Source organism: Vigna umbellata, chromosome 3, assembly GCF_029865625.1.
Source record: "Vigna umbellata cultivar VRB3 chromosome 3, Vumbellata_1.0, whole genome shotgun sequence".
Classification (NCBI taxonomy): Eukaryota; Viridiplantae; Streptophyta; class Magnoliopsida; order Fabales; family Fabaceae; genus Vigna; species Vigna umbellata.
This window is the reverse complement of record NC_142167.1, coordinates 26,374,707-26,397,191: the sequence shown is the minus strand read 5'-3', so window position 1 is coordinate 26,397,191 and position 22,485 is coordinate 26,374,707.

Genomic DNA, 22,485 nt, shown 5'->3' with positions numbered 1-22,485 from the left:
TATTGTGTTAATGCAATTCGTGATTTTTGTGGTTTCTTTACTATCCTTACATCTCTTTATATTCAAGCAAGTTAGTTTCTTTATATATATTTTCTTAATTTGCATATAGATATATTTAATTGTTTTGAAATTTAATAAACACTAAAAACTGAAGTTATTTTCCAATTCTTAAATTTAACTGATAGAAATATTCTTATTCATGGGTGATGGACAAATTTATGAACACCAAAATATGATGTCACAAACTTGTTTTTCAATCGGCAAGTGTGACCGAATCGTTCAAGTAATAAACTTGGTAAGACCAAGTATCGTTCTTCCCAAAGGACTCACGGCCTAGTTTAGTTGTGTGATTTATTGATTAGCTAAGACTTAAAGACGAAATATTTGGATTTTTATATGCAAAAGACGAAAATTAAATATGTATGCATGAAGTTTTGATCAATGGCAAAAAGCAAAAGATAAACACTTTCAATGAAATATGAATATGTTGTTGGGGGTCAATTTCATCTTATCCACTCTCATATATTTTAGGAATTCAACATTCAAATCATCATTGTTAATGCCACTTTCTAAAGTACCTTTCAAGAAGGCTTCTCTCTAATCACGAGTTCATACAATTCCTAGCATTCCTAATGATTAGTTCATAAGTGCAGGAGCTTAACGACAACCAATTTAATATTGGGAGAAATTCCCCGGATCTAGACTTCCCCGTACGCGCCCGTATCGACAAAACCAATAATCATGCATCGAATGAGTTAAACAATGCAAGCATTACGCAAAGAGGAAAAACCCTAACTAATGATGAAAGAAAGCATAGATCTTAAATAAAAGATGTAAAAACAAATTCCATATATGAGAGCTTCAAAAGATTACATTGATTCCCCAACAAACATACAGAGTTTAGTTCACCATATTCATGGTGAACCTAGATGAATAATAATGAAAGAATGAAAGAGATAGAAAAACCCGAGAAAGAGAAGAGGAGAGCTGTCACCATCTCCCAATCTACCCCAAGGGGTGGAAAAGTGTGTTTCTACTTCCTTCCAACCAAAGATACCTAACCCTAGGAAACCCTAAAGCTTATATATTATTCGTAAATTACAGAAAATTAGGTCCAAGCCCATAAAAGTGCCGCTCAGCGGTAAAGTACCGCTCAGCGGTAAGTGCGTGAAACGTTTCTTCCCCTCAGCGGCCATTTTGCCCCTCAGCGGACCTCCCGTAAGCTCCTGAGTGCCGCTCAGCGGTAAACTACCGCTGAGCGGTGACTTCGGCTTCTCCTTTTGCACTTTTTGATGTCTTTTCTGATTCCATATCTCTCCTTCTTCACTTCTTTCACCAAATTCACCTTAAAACCTGCACAAAAGCACTGAAATCAAGCATAAACCTGTCCAACTCTCTTATTTATGAAAATATGAAGAAAAGAATGATTTCAAGCTAGTTTCTAAGTATAAAGGTTGCTTTTAGTATCAATTTTAAGCATGAAAATAACAGTTTTTCAACTGTTATCAATGGGAGATTCAAATTCTTCACTTTCCTCTGTCCTTGACAGACACTCTACCATCTTCTCTACAATCACTGATTCTTTTTCCTTTAATAGGTTCAAGTGTTTGTATATTGCCTCACGTAAAAAGGTGAATGCATGCTACTTGGAAATATCAACAGTGAATTGGCATTTATACAGTGCAAAAAACAACCCATTCAACAATTGCTACTTTAAGGCTACATTACATTAATACTAGAAATATAAAGATTTCTTCCTACAACAGATGGGGGCGAATCATGTCCACCAATAAATAATCCATAACTGTTCATTGTTTGTTATCCATATTCATCCGATAGACAAAAGTAAAAAAACTTCAAAGGGATAAGAAAAATTATGAGTTTGTTTCTGTTATATAATAGATATCTACTTCATATCCATGACCACTTCATAAACCGAAAAGAGAATAAAACATTGCCTCTGCATAAAAGATCCGTGCGCCACTGTTAAAAGGATTTTAAGTCTTCTTTTCTATTCTTGCCATGGGACCCATACCTTATCATTTATCATTTAAATCTTACATATACACCTCTAAAACCATGCAGAACTTCCCTTAATTCACTTTCTCCTATAATTTCTCCACGCTTATCTGTGTTAAATGAGTTTTACCCGCCGCATCCATGGAAAAAGAAGTTTGATACTACAATCCAATATATTAGTACAGGATATGTAAAGGAGAGAGATGAAAAAGTGAGGAAGAACAGAAAAAGCTGGAACATGACAGGAAATGCAAAGGAGAGAGAAGAATATTGATGCATGTTTTGTTAGATCTGTTACTACTCAGAAGTAGTAATCGATTTTTGTACCCTTTTCCCTTTTCCCTAGCCTTTAATAGGTTGGGGTTTTTTCCTTTCTAATTGTAATTGTAAAAACATTTCTACACAGTATTAATAAAAGTTTAGTTTTCTTTTACCTTCTAGAAGTCTCTCTTCTTCCGATCGGTCTTCTCCTTTTCTTCTAGATGCCATGTTTGGGTGCTGCCACGGAAAGCTCCAGCCCTTTCTCTCTTTCGCGGACCAGCCTCGTCTTTCTTCATTAATGTTCTGACGCGAGTGGCTTCACACACGAGATATTTCTTCTCGTGGGCTTTTATGCTTTGGGCCTCTGTTAAAACAACTACAGGCCTTATTATAATATGGTATCAGAAGAGCAACGTGTTTCTTGACCTGTTCTTGGCATGATGGACAACCCAGATCCCACCACTAATCCCTCTAGCCGGTTTTATCTTCATCCTAGAGAAAATCCAGGTATTACTCTCATTTCCCAGATCCTTAATGAGACTAACTACTCATCCTGGAGCAGAAATTTGAAAAGAGCTATTCTCTCCAAAAACAAGATCAAATTCATTGATGGCAGTATCAACAAGCCACCAAGAACTGACCCTTTATTTGAGGCTTGGGAGAGATGTGATACAATGGTTTTATCTTGGATGAACAAGACCCTTTCACCTCAGATTGCAGTAAGTGTTATCTATGTTGATAATGCTAAAGATTTGTGGGAAGAACTTAAAGAAAGATTTTCTAAAGGAAACTACTTCAAGATTTCAGATTTACTACAAGATATTCATTCTATTAAGCAGGGAGAAAGGAATGTCAGCCAATATTTTACTGACTTGAAGATTCTTTGGGAAGAATTAGAATCTCTCAGACCCATACCCTATTGCACATGCCAAATCTCCTGTACTTGTGATTTGTCTAGAGTTTCTCTAAAATACAGAGAGGTTGAACACGTTATTTGCTTCCTAAAAGGCTTAAATGACATATATCATACTGTTAGAACTCAAATTCTTTTGATGGAGCCCCTTCCCAACATCAACAGGGTCTTTTCTCTCCTTATGTAGCAAGAAAGACAAGAAAGACAACATCTTGGAGTCATTGGTCAGAATAATTCTTTTAAAATTTTGGCCAGCACTACTGACAAACCCAATTAGAAATCCCAAGGCCGTGGCACTAGCTCACGTGGTCAAGGAAGAGGAAGAGGGAGAAATCCCAATTATGGGAAACAATGTTCCCATTGTCACAAGATGAATCATACGGTTGATGAGTGTTACTCTAAACATGGCTATCCACCATGGTACAAGAAAAATGACCACCAAAGCAGTCAGGATAGGGGAGGCCAGAATGAATGGAGTTATGTTAATGCTTGCAAAGAAGATTCTACCTCTACCCAGACACATAATGCTCGACAGGAAAATAATAATAATTCTATGCAGACTTTTACTCCTGAACAGATGCAGAAACTGTTTAAAATGATAGAGGGAATTGATAACCCTTCACACAATATTAGTCAAGTGCAAAGAAACAACTCTGGAGACAACCAAGGTAATTTCTCCTGGATTATTGACACTAGGGCCACTGACCATGTGACCCATGAAAGAAAACACTTTATTACTTTTCATAAAATTAAACCCATATCTGTTAAACTTCCTAATAATTCTGTGGTTACAGCCCAACATGCTGGAACCGTTCAATTTTCAGAAAATTTCATCATTTTCAATGTTCTCTACATTCCAGAATTTTCTTTTAATCTTATATCTGTACAAAGTCTAACAAGGGACTTAAATTGCACTCTAACCTTTTCTTCTAAGATTTGCCAGATTCAGGACAACTCTACCTTGAAGATGATTGGGCATGCTAATGTTTACAAAGGCCTCTACTACCTGCAATATTTTCCTATTTTTAGTCAGAATTATGTTCCTAAGTCTGTTCTTTCTTGTAAACATGTTAATGATGATCTGTGGCATTATAAATTGGGAGACCCTGGCCACAAAATCATAGAACAAATATGTAAAAGTTTTCCTTATGTTCAAATGTCATCTAAGACTGTTTGTGATATTTGCCATTATGCCAAACAACATAGACTTCCTTTTTTCCAAAGCACCACTGTTTCTGCTAACTGTTTTGAATTAATACACTGTGATATTTGAGACCTATTTCTATTCCTTCTATTCATGGGCATATACTTTCTTACCATAGTTGATGACTACAGTAGGCATACTTGAGCCTTTTTTATGCACAATAAAGGCCAAACTAGAGAACTTCTACAGAATTTTATTTTAAAAATTAAGAATCAGTTTGGCAAAACTGTTAAATCACATAGATCTGGTAATGGTCCTGAATTTAATTGTATTGCTATGTATGATTCATATGGTATTGAACACCAAAAGTGTTTTGTAGAGACTCCCCAACAAAATTCTATTGTTGAACATAAACATCAATACATATTAGATAAAACTCGCAGTCTTCTTTTTCAATCCATTATTCCTACTTCCTACTGGTCCTATGCTATATCTCATGCCATTTATTTGATAAATAGATTTCCCACATTTGTTCTAAATGGTAAAACTCCTTATGATTTAATATATAACACTCCTCCCACTTATTTGAACTTAAAAACCTCTGGCTGCTTATGTTTTGCTTCCACTTTAGAGCACAACAGACATAAACTTGATTCTAGAGCTAGGAAAGGTGTTTTCTTAGGTTATAAAATTGGTGTTAAAGGATATATCATACTTGATGTTAATACTAGATAAATATTCTTAAGCAGGAATGTCATTTTCTATGAGAATGTTTTCCCTTTCAAGGATCAACAGAATAATGAGACCAATTATGTTGAAAAAGAAATTGAAAGTGTTTTGCCTAATGATTTTTGGTATGTTCAAAACTGTGATGGAACTCAAAATTTTTCTGAGAATAGAAATACTGAGCAGGGATCTGATAACAGTGAAGACACCACCATTAACACTGGTACTGATCACACTAATGACAGAGAAGACCACAGTTCTAGAAGACCCACTAGAGTCAAAAGGGTCCCTGAATATCTAAATGATTACATCCACCAGGTTAATCATTCCTCAACCAATTCTCTACATGTTAAAAATAATTACAAAACTCCTTATCCTATTTCCAATGTTTTATGTTATGACTCTTTGTCGGAGAAGCACCTAAAGTACACTTTGGCCATATCTGCCACTAATGAGCCTAAATCCTATAATGAAGCCAAAGAAAATCATGAATGGGTTACAGCTATGCAAAAAGAACTCAAAGCTTTGCAAGACAATGGTACTTGGTACTTAACTCAACTCCCTCCTGGAAAAAACTCCATTGGTTGTAGGTGGGTTTACAAGATTAAGCATATAGCTGATGGCACCATAGAAAGGTACAAAGCTCGCTTGGTTGCTAAGGGTTATACCCAGCAAGAAGGTATAGATTTTCTGGACACCTTTTCACCTGTTGCTAAACTAACCACTGTCAGAATGATTATGGCCATTGCTGCCTCAAAAAATTGGCATCTACATCAACTTGATGTAGATAATGCCTTTCTACATGGGGACCTAAATGAAGAAGTGTATATGGAACCACCACCAGGGCTGAACATTCATGCAAAAGGTCAGGTTTGTAGGTTAACTAAGTCTCTATATGGGCTGAAACAGGCTAGTAGACAATGGTTTGATAAACTATCATCTTTTCTAATTTCTGTTGATTACACTCAATCTAAATCTAATCATTCCCTTTTTATTAAGAAAACATTCACAAATTTCACAACTATCCTTGTGTATGTAGATGACATCATTTTAGCAGGAGATTCTATCAAAGAAATAGACCATATAAAAGCGCTTCTTCATCATGCTTTGCAGATAAAAAACCTAGGAGAGTTGAAGTATTTTTTAGGCTTTGAAGTTGCCAGATCTAAGAAAGGGAAACACTTATGTCAGAGAAAATATGCTTTGGACATTCTTGAAGAGACAGGGATGCTGGGATCCAAGCTCTGCATTACCTCCTTTCTAAGTGACACCAGTTCCTTATATAAGACAGAGAATTACTTGGCCAATCCTAATTCCTATCGCAGACTAATAGGGAAGTTACTTTATCTCACTAATACTAGACCTGATCTATGTATTTCTGTTAATCTTCGTAGTCAATTTGTTCATTCTCCTATTGATTATCATTATCGGGCTTTGCAGCACATGCTTAGATACATTAAGTCCAGTCCATCACAAGGCCTCTTCTTTGCCGCTGAGTCGCACATCCAAATAAAAGATTTTAGTAACTCGGACTGGGCAACTTGTCCTAACACTAGAAGATCCACCACTGGATTTTTCATCTTCCTAGGACCCTCTCTTATATCGTGGAAGACTAAGAAACAAAATATTGTCTCCAGGTCCTCTACCGAAGTCGAGTATTGAGCCCTGGGTGCCACAGTATGTGAAATCCAATCAATTTCTTACATCCTACAAGATCTCAATGTTGAGACCACTACCGTTGTTGCGCTTTATTGTGACAATAAGTTTGCCAGGCATATTGCTCACAATCAAAGCTTTCACGAAAGAACTAAACATATTGAGCTCGATTGTCACGTTGTCCGTGAGAAGATTCAAGCCAACCTTCTTCATCTCCTACCTATTCGCTCAAAAGAACAGGCTCGCTGACGTTTTCACTAGACTCCCTCACCGCGTGCATTTCCAGTTCATTATTCCAAAGCTTGGATTGATGAACATACACAATCCAGCTTAAGGGGAGGATTTTTGATGCATGTTTTGTTAGATCTGTTACTACTCAGAAGTAGTAATCGGTTTTTGTACCCTTTTCCCTAACCTATTTAAAGGTTACGGTTTTCCCCTTTCTAATTGTAATTGTAAAAACACTTCTACACAGTATTAATAAAAGTTTAGTTTTCTCTTACCTTCTGGAAGTCTCTCTTCTTCTGATCGGTCTTCTCTTTTTCTTCCAGATGCCATGTTTGGGTGCTGCCATGGAAAGCTCCAGCCCTTTCTCTCTCTCGCGGACCAGCCTCGTCTTTCTTCATTAATGTTCTGATGCGAGTGGCTTCACACACGAGATATTTCTTCTCGTGGGCTTTTATGCTTTGGGCCTCTGTTAAAACAACTACAGGCCTTATTATAATAAAGAAAAAGTACAGATTTGTCAACTGGAGTTAACTCCGTTTATGTGAATTTAACGGAAGTGATCTAATTGATACAATTTATACTACTTTGGGATAAAATAGAAGCAGTTTTAAAACCGAGTACTAAACAAAAATTCTCTCCTTAACATGGGAACGAAGTAAGCTATTAAGCGTAAAAAATATAATGATTTGATAGAGACACATGACAATATCAAAACATTGTCAAAACTTAATTAGTGTCAATATATCATTTTCCTAAAACTTGGTAGTGCAAGAAGAAAGCCTCCATCCATTGCAACTGGTGCCCTTGCAAGTTATAAGAAAAAAAACACTAACAAATATTTCTGTTTATAAAAACAAGAGTCTCGAAACTGGTGGATCTTCTCCTTCAATGTCTGAATTTTTTTTATCGTCAACAGAATGATGCCGCATAGGTATCAGAAGTTCATTCCAACTACATAGACAAACGTGTTTTTTTTTAAGTATTTTTGGAGGTTGAGAAAATAGAATTTGAAATAATGTAGATTTGACTTTTTATTTATATCTTTTAAGTAATGTAAGAAATTAATTATACATTATTTTTAACAAAATGGAAAAATTCTTTTTACATCAATTATATTGACAATAAATTTCCACAGCATATTAATTTACAGATACTTTTCTAATAAATAGCCAATGTTAAAAAAATTGTAAATATATTTCTTGTTCTAGCGAAAGTGTAACACCCCGAATTATGCGTTACAATTTATGTTCCATAAAATACATATATAAATTTTTTTTTCAACACCAACAAAATATTACGTTCTTTATTAAAACACAAGTCTTTTGAAAATAAAATTCCACGCAGTTCATAAACTTCTGAAATTTAAAATTTCACACAGTTCGAAAATTCAAACATAGATTTATTTTAGAAATTCCCCATGTCTCCTTTTTTTCCCACAGATCTCTCATCTTCTAAGCAAGTCCAGAACCATCTACTAATTCATCTGAAATAGTTTCTGCTCGCGTATAATATCACACATTATACGATCATTGCATTCACATACACAAACACAAACAGTAGGGTGAGCTAACCAAATCAAGAAATATACATTATCCACAATCTTACTAATATCACAAGTGTGGCAATCAGTCCAATACATGCATCTCGAACATACTCAAGAACAGACTATTACATTCATACTATATAATATTTCTCAAGTCAGAACTATCAGTATATTTACTAGAGTCAATGCAACATATTATTAACCTGCCTACTTACTAAAGCAAAGCAGTCAACAATCCTTCTGTCTACTTACCAAAGTAGTATAACCATGTGATACTGACTACTTACCAAAGTAATCTAACGAGGTGATCTACTTACCAAAGTAGTACAACAAAGTGATATTGTCTACTTACCAAAGTAGCACAACAAGGTGATATCGTCTACTTACCAAAGTAGTACAATAAGATGATATTGTCTACTTACCAAAGTAGCACAATAAGGTAATATTCCGCCTACTTACCAAAGTAGTACGATTTATGCCAAATTAATCTCTCATTATCTCACCTACTTACCAAAGTAGCGTCCGACTTCAAACATCTTCCCTCCCGACTTACCAAAGTCGTAGGAAAATAAATAAATTTCGAATTTACAATTATGACAATAATTCTTATACTACCCATCAAATTTTACCATAAACTTATTTATAATTCATGATTTAACTCAAATAATTATTACCAACTCAGTAATATTCAATATAATTTTATATTCTAATATAGAATATATTATATTACTTATCTTCAAATTTTCAAAATAAAACTACACATACAATTTAAGAATATAATTATTCAAGAATTTATCCAATACAAATAAATTTACTATTTCGTGGAAAGATTACTCTTCACTCATATCAATAATTAAAATCTGAACCAATCAGACTAACAAACAATATGTTTAAATCATATGGTAAAATTTTCAGTCCAATCTAACGATTAATGAGGCGGAAATCATAATTTATGTATAAATGATCAAATAACATAAATTAAGCAGTGTTGAGATCGCTGAGAAGATACCAAACTAATATCTATAATTCTGTATCTTCGATTTAAAATCTGAACAGTCAAAGTATGTCACTATCTTTTAGAAACAACATATTAAAATTTCAGGGTAATCTAACGGGTAACTAAGTAGATATTGAGGTTTTACCGAGGTAACTCAGAGACAGAAGTTTAAGTGGTTCTCGGTTAAACTCAAAATGCGGAATGAATTCCTCTAAGCACAGACATCTAATTCAAAATCGGAACGGTCAAGATCACCTAATATGTCTTATGAACTACATACTAAAGTTTGGGCTCAATGTAACGGTAAATGGAATATATATGAAATTTTTACCATTATAACTTAAGAATAGAATTATAGTGTTCATCAAATATTTCAAACTTTCGAAATTTCTTTCTCTAAACATAGACCTTCAATTACAAATCCGATCGGTCAAATTGTATTAATATCTCTTAGGGATCATATATCAAATTTTGAGGTTGATCTAACGGTCAAATAGGTCAGAATCTATATTTTACCGAGACAACTTAGTAACAGAACCACAGGGGTAACTAATTTACTCAAACATGGAGGATTTATTTCCAAGTACAGACTCTATTTTCAAATCCAAACGGTCAAAGTGTAGTAATAGGTCTTAGGATTCACATATTAGAATTTTAGCTGAATCCAACGGTGAAAACAATTAATAGAAAATTTTCACCACAGTAACTCGAAAATAAGAAATTATAATCATGAAAACCAAATTTACACAAGTCAATAGATAACTACCATTACCAAAATTTTAACACATTCATACTGATATTCATGATCATAACAGGAAAGGATTAGCTCCCCTACCTCTTTTCCTTGCAAGCAATTCTTCACTTTTGATACTCCTAGACCACTACCTTTGCTTGTTTTCACTCTCAAATTCAAAGAAAATTCTAACTTAAATCCCTCTTCTCTTCTCCTCCTCTCTTATGGCCATAATAAGCTTATATCAAGAGAATGAAGCCTCTTGGAAGATGCTTGCAGTAATACAATGGAAAGAAAAAAACAAACAAATGAAAGGGATGGGTCCCCTTTACCAAAACATGCACCCATGTTTCACGGGAGACAAAACATCAACCTCCATGCTTCAATATTGTCTTCTTATTTTCCATATTAGTATTCATTTTTTTTTATTAATTTATAATTATGTTCCTCCTTTTAACCAAAGATTGCCAGCACAAATTGCATCAAATTCAAATAATTAATACAAGAAAAACCAAGCTAAACAAAATGGTAAAAAAAAATACAAACAATAGTCTTTATCTTACATATGCAGAATATGTTTGAAACTAATTATACTAACCAAAAATTTATTTATTTATTATTATTATTTTTCATACTTTCTACATACTAATGCACACCATAATTAATTATTCAAAACCACAACATACATAAAATTACTTTTATTTTTCTATAGGTCTTACATTCACCCCAACTCCAAAAATTTTCGTCCTCGAAAATTAATTGTTACTCAAACAAATAAGGGTGTTATTTAGTCATATGATCCTCTAGTTCCTATGTCATGTCGTGGGTTTCGTCGTTCCAAAGTACCTTCACCATACAAATTTCATTTCCCCGTAACTTCTTTGTTTGAACTTCTAACACCCTTACTGGCATCGCTTCGATAGTAAGATCTTCGCGCACTTGAATGTCATCTGTTTCCAAAACATGAGTCAGATCAGAGACATACTTCCTCAGCTGCGACACGTGGAACACATTATGCAAGTTCGCCAACTATGGTGGTAACGCTACCTCATATGCTACTAGTCCAATCCTCCTAAGAATATCGTAAGGACCGAGAAACTTTGGTGACAACTTCCTTGATTTAATAGCCCTACCTATGCCGGTAACCGGTGTCACACGTAGAAACACATGATCTCCTTCGTTGAACTCAAGAGGTCTCCTTCTCTTGTTTGCATAAGATTTTTGCCGACTTTGCGTTCCACGCATCCGGTCTTGTATCAACTTGACTTTTTTTGTTGTTTGCTGCAATAACTCGGTACCTACTGAAATTGTTTCTCCATCCTGAAACCAGCACAAAGGTGTCCTGCACCTTCTCCCATACAATGCTTCATACGGTGCCATTCCAATGCTCGGATGAAAGCTATTGTTGTATGTGAATTCCACCAAAGGCAATACCTCACTCCAACCTCCCAAATGATCCAATACACACGTTCTCAGCAGATCTTCCAATGACTGAATAGTCCTTTCAGTTTTCCATCTGTTTGAGGATGATATGCTGAACTCATTCTTAACTTCGAACCCAAAGCCTCTTGCAATTGCTGCCAGAACCTTGACGTAAACCTTGGATCCCAATCTGAGACAATGCTATTTGGTACACCATGCAATCTCACTATTTCCTGAATATACAACTCCGCCAATTTCTGCATTGACATTCTCAGGTTGATTGGCAAAAAGTGAGCACTTTTCGTTAATCGATCAACTATCACCCAAATGGAATCGTGACCCTTCCATGATCTTGGTAAGTGAGTTACAAAGTCTATCGAGATGCTGTCCCATTTCCATTGGGGAATATCCAACTGTTGTAACATTCCACCTGGCCTTTGATGTTCTATCTTAGCCTTCTGACATACCAAACAAGAAGATACAAACTTTGCCACATCCTTTTTCATCCCACTCCACCAGAAAGATTCTTTCAAGTCTTTGTACATCTTAGTCATACCAGGATGTATGCTAAGACGACTCTTGTGTCCTTCTTCTAAAATCATCTTCTTCAACTCATCCTTTGTTGGAATGCAGACTCTATTCTTAAAACGAATAATACCATATAATCCCAAACTGAAGTCTTTAGCTTGATCCGTTCCCAACAACTCCACTGTATCTTGTAGACTTGTGTCTTCCTTTTGTCCCACTTTGATCTCTTCCAAGAAATCATTTGTGATCTTTAAATGACAACACCAAAGGTGATCTTGGCTCAGCTGCAATCCCAAGTTCATATCTCTGAACTTCTCTATTAATTCAAACTCCTTCACCATCAAAGCTGACATATGCATTCGCTTCCTACTCAAAGCATCGGCTACAACATTTGTCTTCCCTGGATGGTACTGTAACTCAAAATCAAAGTCCTTCAAGTACTCCATCCACCTTCTCTGTCTCATGTTCAACTCCATTTGATCGAAGAGATACTTCAAACTCTTGTGATCACTAAAGATTTGAAAACGTGATCCGTAAAGATAGTGCCTCCAAGTTCTCAAAGCAAAAGCCATAGCCGCTAATTCGATGTCGTGCGTTGGATAGTTCCTTTCATGAACCTTCAACTGTCTCGATGCATAAGCTACTTGTCGCTTCTCCTGCATCAATACACAACCGAGCTCATGGTATGAAGCATCACAAAACACTTCAAAAGCTTTAGAAGTATCAGGAACTGCTAATACTGGAGCACTTGTCAACCGTTTCTTCATCTCTTCAAAACTTGTTTCACACTTGTCGGTCCATAAGAAAGGTTGTTCTTTACGAGTCAACTGCGTCAAAGGACCCACTATCTTGGAGAAACCTTCGACGAACTTCTAGTAGTAACCAGCTAGGCCCACAAAACTTCTTACTTTTGACACCGCCTTTGGACGTTCCCACTGTAGCACTGCCCCCACCTTCGTTGGATCTACAGAAATTCCTTTGGCAGACATCACGTGGCCAAGAAACTGTATTTCCTCCAACCAAAATTCACATTTAGATAATTTCCCAAACAATTTATGCTTCCTAAGAGTTTCCAACACAATCCTCAAATGTTCTGCATGTTCTTCATGATCCCTTGAATATATAAGAATGTCGTCTATGAACACAACAACAAATTTATCTAGCCACGGTCGAAATATTTGATTCATGTAATCCATGAATATAGCAGGAGCATTGGTCACTCCAAACGGCATCACCACATACTCGTAGTGACCATAACGTGACCTGAAAGTCGTCTTCTGACTATCCTCTGGTTTGACCAAGATCTGATGGTAACCCAACCTTAGGTCAATTTTTGAAAACACACAAGCTCTTCGCAACTGATCCAACAAGTCATCAATTCTTGGTAGTGGGTACTTGTTCTTAATCGTCAACTTGTTCAGCTGTCGATAGTCGATGCACAACCTTGAACTACCATCTTTCTTCTTTACTAACAAGACTGGAGCTCCCCATGGTGACACACTCGGCCTGATAAACCTCTTCTTCAGTAGTTCCTCAATTTGTCTCTTCAGCTCTGCTAGCTCTGTTGGAGCCATCCTATACGGAGCCATAGACATTGGTCCAGCTCCTGGTACCAAGTCTATAGAGAACTCCACTTCCCTGCTCGGTGGCAACCCTGGTACTTCATCTGGAAAGACATCCACGAACTCTTCCACTACCGGAATACCCATCGTCTGAACCTCAAAACTTTTCTTCTCTTGAGCTACCAGTACAAAACACATGGCCCCATCACTAACATCCTTTAGAACTTCTTTGGTTGAGATCAACTCTAAACCATTTGAGTCTGGAAAAACTAATCGTTGTCGTCCACAATCAAGAAGAACGTGATTGGTGGTCAACCAATCCATTCCCAAAATGACATCTAAGCCTTGGAGAGGTAAGGAGATTAAGTTAACTTTGAACTTGCGTCCAAAGACTACAATCGGGCATCCAACACAGATTGAACTGGTTGAGATCTGACCCGATGTTGGTGTAGAAACCATCAATTCATACCTTAGATTACTCACCGGTATACTGAAGTCTTTCAAACAAGTAGAAGAAACAAAGGAGTGCGTAGCTCCGGAATCAAACAATACATGTACACGTTTACCAAACAAAAGGCATGTGTCAAAGATGAGATTACCTGGCTTTGCAGCCTCTTCACTAGTCAAAGCGAAAACCCTTCCAGTTATCTTGGGCTTCACGCCTGAAGAACTTGGTTGTTGTGGTGCATGTGTTATCTTCTTCTCAGGACAAACATGAGCGAAATGTCCTGGCTTGTTACACATAAAGCACCTTTTCTCTTCAACCTTCACTCCAGAGAGCTTAGGACAATCCCTCTTGTAGTGCTCACCACCGCATTCAAAACATTTCACGGTTGTTGGCATAAGCGGTTGGGGTCGCTGATATGGCTTCTTCCATTGCTTTCCTCTAATAAACTTGTTCTTCTGAGTCTTGTCAACTCGGTTTCGGTTTATTTCCAGTAACTCCACCTTTTTTGTCTTCTCAACTAAGGCTGGAAACTCCCTGATTTCAAGAGGTACAATCATTCTTTTCAGGTCATATCTCAGACCCTGCTCAAATCTTTGACACTTCCACCCTTCTGTCATGTGTTGACTATAAAAACGGATAAGATACTCAAACCTATCGATGTACTCTTGCACCGACATCTCATTTTGACCCAAGGCCAAAAATTCTTGCTCCCTTTCGATCTTGGCACTAGTCAGGAAGTACTTTTCCAAAAACTTGTCCTTGAAACTATTCCAAGTAATAGCCTCTTCATCAGATTCCATCAGTCGCTTCATACCATCCCACCAGTACTCTACTTCCTCTTTCAGTATGAAGCTTGCGTAATCTAGTTTTTCCTCATCTGTGCACTTGATCACATGAAAGATCTTCTCAATGTCCTTGATCCAAGCATCTGCTTTATCTAGCATAGCCCTTCCATTGAACCTTGTTGGGTCGTGCCTCAAAAAGTCATTCAGCCTCGAATAAGTCCTCGGTTCCTGAGTGGTATGCTGCCTCTCCATTGCGTTGATCATCCGATCAACAGCCCGATTAAAATCATCAATTGGAGGTGTTTGACCAACATTGTTAGATCGACGTGCCATGTTCTACCATATATGTCAAAAGAAAGTAATTCAAACACAAGTCAAAACAATGCATATCTCTACCTTTCAAACCAGTGCTCTCCAAAAGAGCTACATAATCATCACAACAAATCACAAAGTCACACAACACAAGTTAACGAGCTTACTTCCCAAAAGTCCCAAAAGATTTTCGAAAACCATTGCTCTGATACCAAACAGTGTAACACCCCGAATTAGGCGTCACAATTTATGTTCCATAAAATACATATATAAATTTTTTTTCAACACCAACAAAATATTACGTTCTTTATTACAACACAAGTCTTCTGAAAATAAAATTCCACACAGTTCATAAACTTCTGAAATTTAAAATTTCACACAGTTCAGAAATTCAAACATAGATTTATTTTAGAAATTCCCCATGTCTCCTTTTTTTTCCCACAAATCTCTCATCTTCTAAGCAAGTCCAGAACCATTTGCTAATTCATCTGAAATAGTTTATGCTCGCGTATAATGTCACACATTATACGATCATTGCATTCACATACACAAACACAAACAGTAGGGTGAGCTAACCAAATCAAGAAATATACATTATCCACAATCTTACTAATATCACAAGTGTGGCAATCAGTCCAATACATGCATCTCGAACATACTCAAGAACAGACTATTACATTCATACTATATAATATTTCTCAAGTCAGAACTATCAGTATATTTACTTGAGTCAATGCAACATATTATTAACCTGCCTACTTACCAAAGCAAAGCAGTCAACAATCCTTCTGTCTACTTACCAAAGTAGTATAACCATGTGATACTAATTACTTACCAAAGTAATCTAACGAGGTGATCTACTTACCAAAGTAGTACAACAAAGTGATATTGTCTACTTACCAAAGTAGCACAATAAGGTGATATCGTCTACTTACCAAAGTAGTACAATAAGATGATATTGTCTACTTACCAAAGTAGCACAATAAGGTAATATTCCGCCTACTTACCAAAGTAGTACGGTTTATGCCAAATTAATCTCTCATTATCTCACCTATTTACCAAAGTAGCGTCCGACTTCAAACATCTTCGCTCCCGACTTACCAAAGTCGTAGGAAAATAAATAAATTTCGAATTTACAATTATGACAATAATTCTTATACTACCCATCAAATTTTACCATAAACTTATTTACAATTCATGATTTAACTCAAATAATTATTACCAACTCAGTAATATTCAATATAATTTTATATTCTAATATAGAATATATTATATTACTTATCTTCAAATTTTCAAAATAAAACTACACATACAATTTAAGAATATAATTATTCAAGAATTTATCCAATACAAATAAATTTACTATTTCGTGGAAAGATTACTCTTCACTCATATCAATAATTAAAATCTGAACCAATCAGACTAACAAACAATATGTTTAAATCATATGGTAAAATTTTCAGTCCAATCTAACGGTTAATGAGGCGGAAATCATAATTTATGTATAAATGATCAAATAACATAAATTAAGCAGTGTTGAGATCCCTGAGAAGATACGAAACTAATATCTATAAATCTGTATCTCCGATTTAAAATCTGAACAGTCAAAGTATGTCACTATCTTTTAGAAACAACATATTAAAATTTCAGGGTAATCTAATGGCTAACTAAGTAGATATGGAGGTTTTACCGAGGTAACTCAGAGACAGAAGTTTAAGTGGTTCTCGGTTAAACTCAAAATGCGGAATGAATTCCTCTAAGCACAAACATCTAATTCGAAATCTGAACGGTCAAGATCACCTAATATGTCTTATGAACTACATACTAAAGTTTGGGCTCAATGTAACGGTAAATGGAATATATATGAAATTTTTACCATTATAACTTAAGAACAGAATTTTAGTGTTCATCAAATATTTCAAACTTTCGAAATTTCTTTCTCTATACATAGACCTTCAATTACAAATCCGATCGGTCAAATTGTATTAATGTGTCTTAGGGAACATATATCAAATTTTGAGGTTGATCTAACGGTCAAATAGGTCAGAATCTATATTTTACCGAGACAACTTAGTAACAGAACTACAGGGGTAACTAATTTACTCAAACATGTAGGATTTATTTCTCCAAGTATAGACTCTATTTTCAAATCCAAACGGTCAAAGTGTAGTAATAGGTCTTAGGATTCACATATTAAAATTTTAGCTGAATCCAACGGTGAAAACAATTAATAGAAACATTTTACCATAGTAACTCGAAAATAAGAAATTATAATCATGAAAACCAAATTTACACAAGTCAATAGATAACTACCATTACCAAAATTTTAACACATTCATACTCATATTCATGATCATAACAAGAAAGGATTAGCTCCCCTACCTCTTCTCCTTGCAAGCAATTCTTCACTCTTGATACTCCTAGACCACCACCTTTGCTTGTTTTCACTCTGAAATTCAAAGAAAATTCTAACTTAAATCCCTCTTCTCTTCTCCTCCTCTCTTATGGCCTTAATAAGCTTATATCAAGAAAAAAACAAACAAATGAAAGGGATGAGTCCCCTTTACCAAAACATGCACCCATGTTTCACGGGAGACAAAACATCAACCTCCATGCTTCAATATTGTCTTCTTATTTTCCATATTAGTATTAAATTTTTTTTATTATTAATTTATAATTATGTCCCTCTTTTTAACCAAAGATTGCCAGTACAAATTGCATCAAATTCAAATAATTAATACAAGAAAAACCAAGCTAAACAAAATGGTAAAAGAAAATACAAACAATAGTCTTTATCTTACATATGCAGAATATGTTTGAAACTAATTACAATAACCAAAAATTTATTTATTTATTATTATTATTTTTCATACTTTCTACATCCTAATGCACACCATAATTAATTATTCAAAACCACAACATACATAAAATTACTTTTATTTTTCTATAGGTCTTACAGAAAGAGCCAAAGTTCATGAAAGAGCTGTTTTTTTACTTTTTAATAACACTAATGACATTTTTTAATTAATTACCAGACATTTATCTTTTTAAGTCTGTATATCTTTCTTTATTTTCTTCTTTTAAAGGGAAATCATCACCACAATAAAAAGAACGAGTGAATATAGTTTAGAAAATCTGAAACAAATATCATTATAATTTATTTTTTCATTATTTTAAAATTATATTTGATATTTAACCAAATAATATTTATATATAATATATTGGATTAACTAAATAATCCAATGTTTTTCTAGTATAATTTGTTGGTGTCTCTCCTTTATTGGCTAAAATTTATCGGGAAAAAAATAGACAACTAATTTCCCCGCTTTCAGTTTTACACTTTCTTATCTTCTTTTCGACACAGGAACTCCTCGAGTTAAAATATAAACTTACATTAGTACAAAAATTGCGTAAAACGTTGAATATTTTGGACTTTTAGCGATAAAATCGTAAATGACGTCATATTAAGAAACATTAAATTTATGTCGAATTTAAAAAACGTCGAATTTTGTTAATATTCGACGTTAATTAATTTTTTTTTAATTAATTGTGATTTTTTTTACAACTCTAGGAAACCTGAAAAGTATAAAAACAACAAATTTCAATTATTGGTATTTTATTATATTTATGTCGAATTTAAAAAGCGTCGAATTTTGTTAATATTCGACGTTAATTAATTTTTTTTAATTAATTGTGATTTTTTTTACAACTCTAGGAAACCTGAAAAGTATAAAAACAAGAAATTTCAATTGTTGGTATTTTATAAAGCATGAATTATGATGTAGTATCAACCAGAAACAATAATAACTAACAACAAACCAGTTCAATCAAACAACAAAAAATAAGTTCAACCAAACAACAACAACAAAGTTCGACAAAAAAAACAACAAACAAGTTCAACACATAAGTTCTTCAAAACGAAAACTAACCTTCAAAAGGTGGGTTCATCATAATAAAGTTTCGTCACCAGTGAAAGAGAAAGCAGAATGCGCCTATCATGAGCACGAAAATAATTGGTTAAAACAAACAAAAATCATACATAAAGTAGTTAATTAAAATGCATTTGTATCAAATGAAAGAAAGATTACATGTGATGCTCGTCAAACTTCGTTCGAGAAAAGTTTGAGAAGAAAAGAGGGTATCGCGCCCTAAGATAAAGTGAATGAATTTTTAATCTTCCGCTCAAATTTTTATTAAATTCACTACTTTGGCGTCGATTTAAAGGGCATTTGACGCTTTATATCCTTTTATGTTGAATTATAATTTTAAACGACATTTAATAATTACATTTATTTACAAAAATATCACTGCTCATTTTTTAGGTTGACTATTCAGTGATTGGACATTTTTATTATGCACATGCTGAAATACTATTTGAACAAGAATCTATACGCTACACAAAACTTAAGACAATAGGTTGTTAGTATACTTATAAAAGTCGAGGACTATCATACATTGGCATTGTGAATTCTTCCATACACACAAGGTGAAAGAATAATTATTTAATTTTCTTTAAAATAAATTTATTAAATATTTAAGAAATTGATTTTAATATAGGAGAATGATGTAATCTCTTTAAATAATACTAATGTGTGTGTTCAATTTTTTTTATTGTATCAATAATTTATGAAATATAAAACTATTTTTGACAAAAATAACTTTTATAATTTTTTATTATATGAATAATTTTTTATTATAAATAATTATTTGAATTATGAAACGTAGTTATTAAAAGAATAAAATTGAAAAATAATTTTTTATTATGAATAATTATTTGAATGATCAAAGGTGGTTAATAAAGAATAAAATTAAAAAATAAAATGTAAACACTATAACAATGAATCATTCTTATATAATAGTATAGATAAAATGTTTGTTTTACTCTTTTTCATTGAAAATAATAAATTAAATGAACAAATGAAGGAAGAAAAATGGTTAGATATTTAAAAGAACGAGAGAAAAGATAAAATAATAATATTTGTTTAAAACGAAAATGTGTTTCAATTTTATATTATAAGATTTATATTAAACACATTTTTGTTTTGCATAGGAGTAAACACCTCCACGGGAAACTTCCTTTCTGTTAAAGATCAATGAAAATGTGTTTTAGTGAAGATATTTCGTCAAATATTGAAACAAAAACAGAAATGGGGTGTAATTAAAATGCAATGGGGGTGCAAATAAAAATGGCCCATAATGAGTTAGCTTGGACTACATCATATGACTATATAACGGTCATTTCTTCCTGAAAATTTCAATCTACATGCTTATAAATATTTCTATTCCAAATTACTGTGTTGTATGAACGTTCGTTGATTTGATGACTGGAAATGAAATATGATTGTGCTATGTTATGATGCGTGAAATATATGAAATTTCTATGTTGGATGATATGAAGTATGAAAAATTGATTATGACATGAATATATGAAATTATGAAGTTGTATGTTGAGGAATGAGTTTGAATATAAATAAATTCTGGATATGAAATTCCCTATGAAAGGGTATGCTCGTCACTGAACGATCATTGACCATTCGGTATTTCTAGTAAACTTGGTTAGAAGTAGATTCTTTCATTTGGGAAGAATCCTATTTGAGGACGAGCGTCTGCATTTCGAAACACTGTGCTTGAGCGTTCGGCCAGGCATAGTTGGATCTTGGTATTCTGTTATGAACTTAAGTATCTATATATATATATATATATATATATATATATATATATATATGAAATTTTATATTGTAGACTTTCTTAAACACTATCCCAATAGTATCTAAGTATAATTATCAAGCCTCTTTTCTTTAAATTTAGTAGCACTAGGTCTTATACTAAGTGTTCGTCATAAGTAAGTGTTTGGTCTTACACCAGGCACTCGTTCTAGCTTCTTAAGCTAAACTTCATAATAAGAGCGTTCGTTTAAGCCCTCTAGGGTTCGCTCACTATAGTGTTCAGTCTTTGACTGGCATTCGGATTTCTTGATACTAAACCCCATTAAGCTAAGTTTTCATTAACGTTCGGTTTCTTCATGGGAATTCTTCTAAGTATTATTCTTGGAAGGTCTCGAAGTGTCTGTATCCATTGGGAGCCATAGTACTGGGCATGGTCATTTCGATGTTCGGTCGAAGTCCTCAAGAGTCAGTTCATCTAATTGACTCACTTTTTAAATAACGCTCGTCCCATGTGTTTATTGTGATATTAGATTGTACTTGGTTTCTTTCTCAACCCGATAACACCATTTTAGTCTAAATTCCTTCTGAAACTAAAGAACTCTTAATCTCGCTCCAAGTGTCCGCTCTCGTTCTAAAATCAGTGTTGAACGTTCAATATTAAGTACCCTTACGGATCGTCGTGAAAAATGTTTAAGTGAGATGAATAATAATGAAAGATACGAGAATATGATATGGGTGAAAATGTTGATTATGGACGAGCGTTCCGGGGAGGAACGACTCATGAATGAATATTGATATTTGTAAAGTATGACTGTGGGCATGCTAAGCTGGCTGTTCATCTTGATGTTCCATGAGTACTCGTCTTCACGTAGAAGAGGGTAGGTCATATGTGGGAACGGTAGGAGGTCCTAGTCCTTAGGGTTACTTTGGACAGATAGAACTAACCTCGGGTGGCAGCTGTTGAGGGCATCCCAGTTACTACATCACCCGGGTGCACGAACGCCTGTAGCTACACAGATTTCATACAGTCCGGACCGTCAGTCTAGTAATAGGCTTTGTATGATACGTATGATGAAATTTATCTTGTGTGTTGGATTGTTTGAAATGTATGTTTATGCATGAATTAAATTACATAAGCTTACCCTGTATTTTCCTGTTATGTCTTGTTTTGTACGTTCGTCTTGTCGTTGCAATGATCATCCGTGTGGATGTGAGCAGAAGGGGGCGAGCTGTTGGAAGATGCGCTGGAAGAAGAAAACTTGGTCGAGGTTGAAGTTAAGACCGAACAGTAGAACGTTCGGTCAGTAGTTTAGTTTTTGGTAGTGAGGTGGTCGTCCGATCACCTTCCCCTTTTGTTATGTATGACCGATCGGTATACTATTTTGTAAACCGTTCGGTTAGTTTTGTACCGCTGTATAGTTTAAATTTGTAACTCTTTCTGTAAGGCCGTTCGGCCATAAGCGTACGTTTTCTTAGTGTAAGACTGAACTGAAATATTATTAAATGTAATTATTCTATTATATAGTCTATTGCTGTATTTTT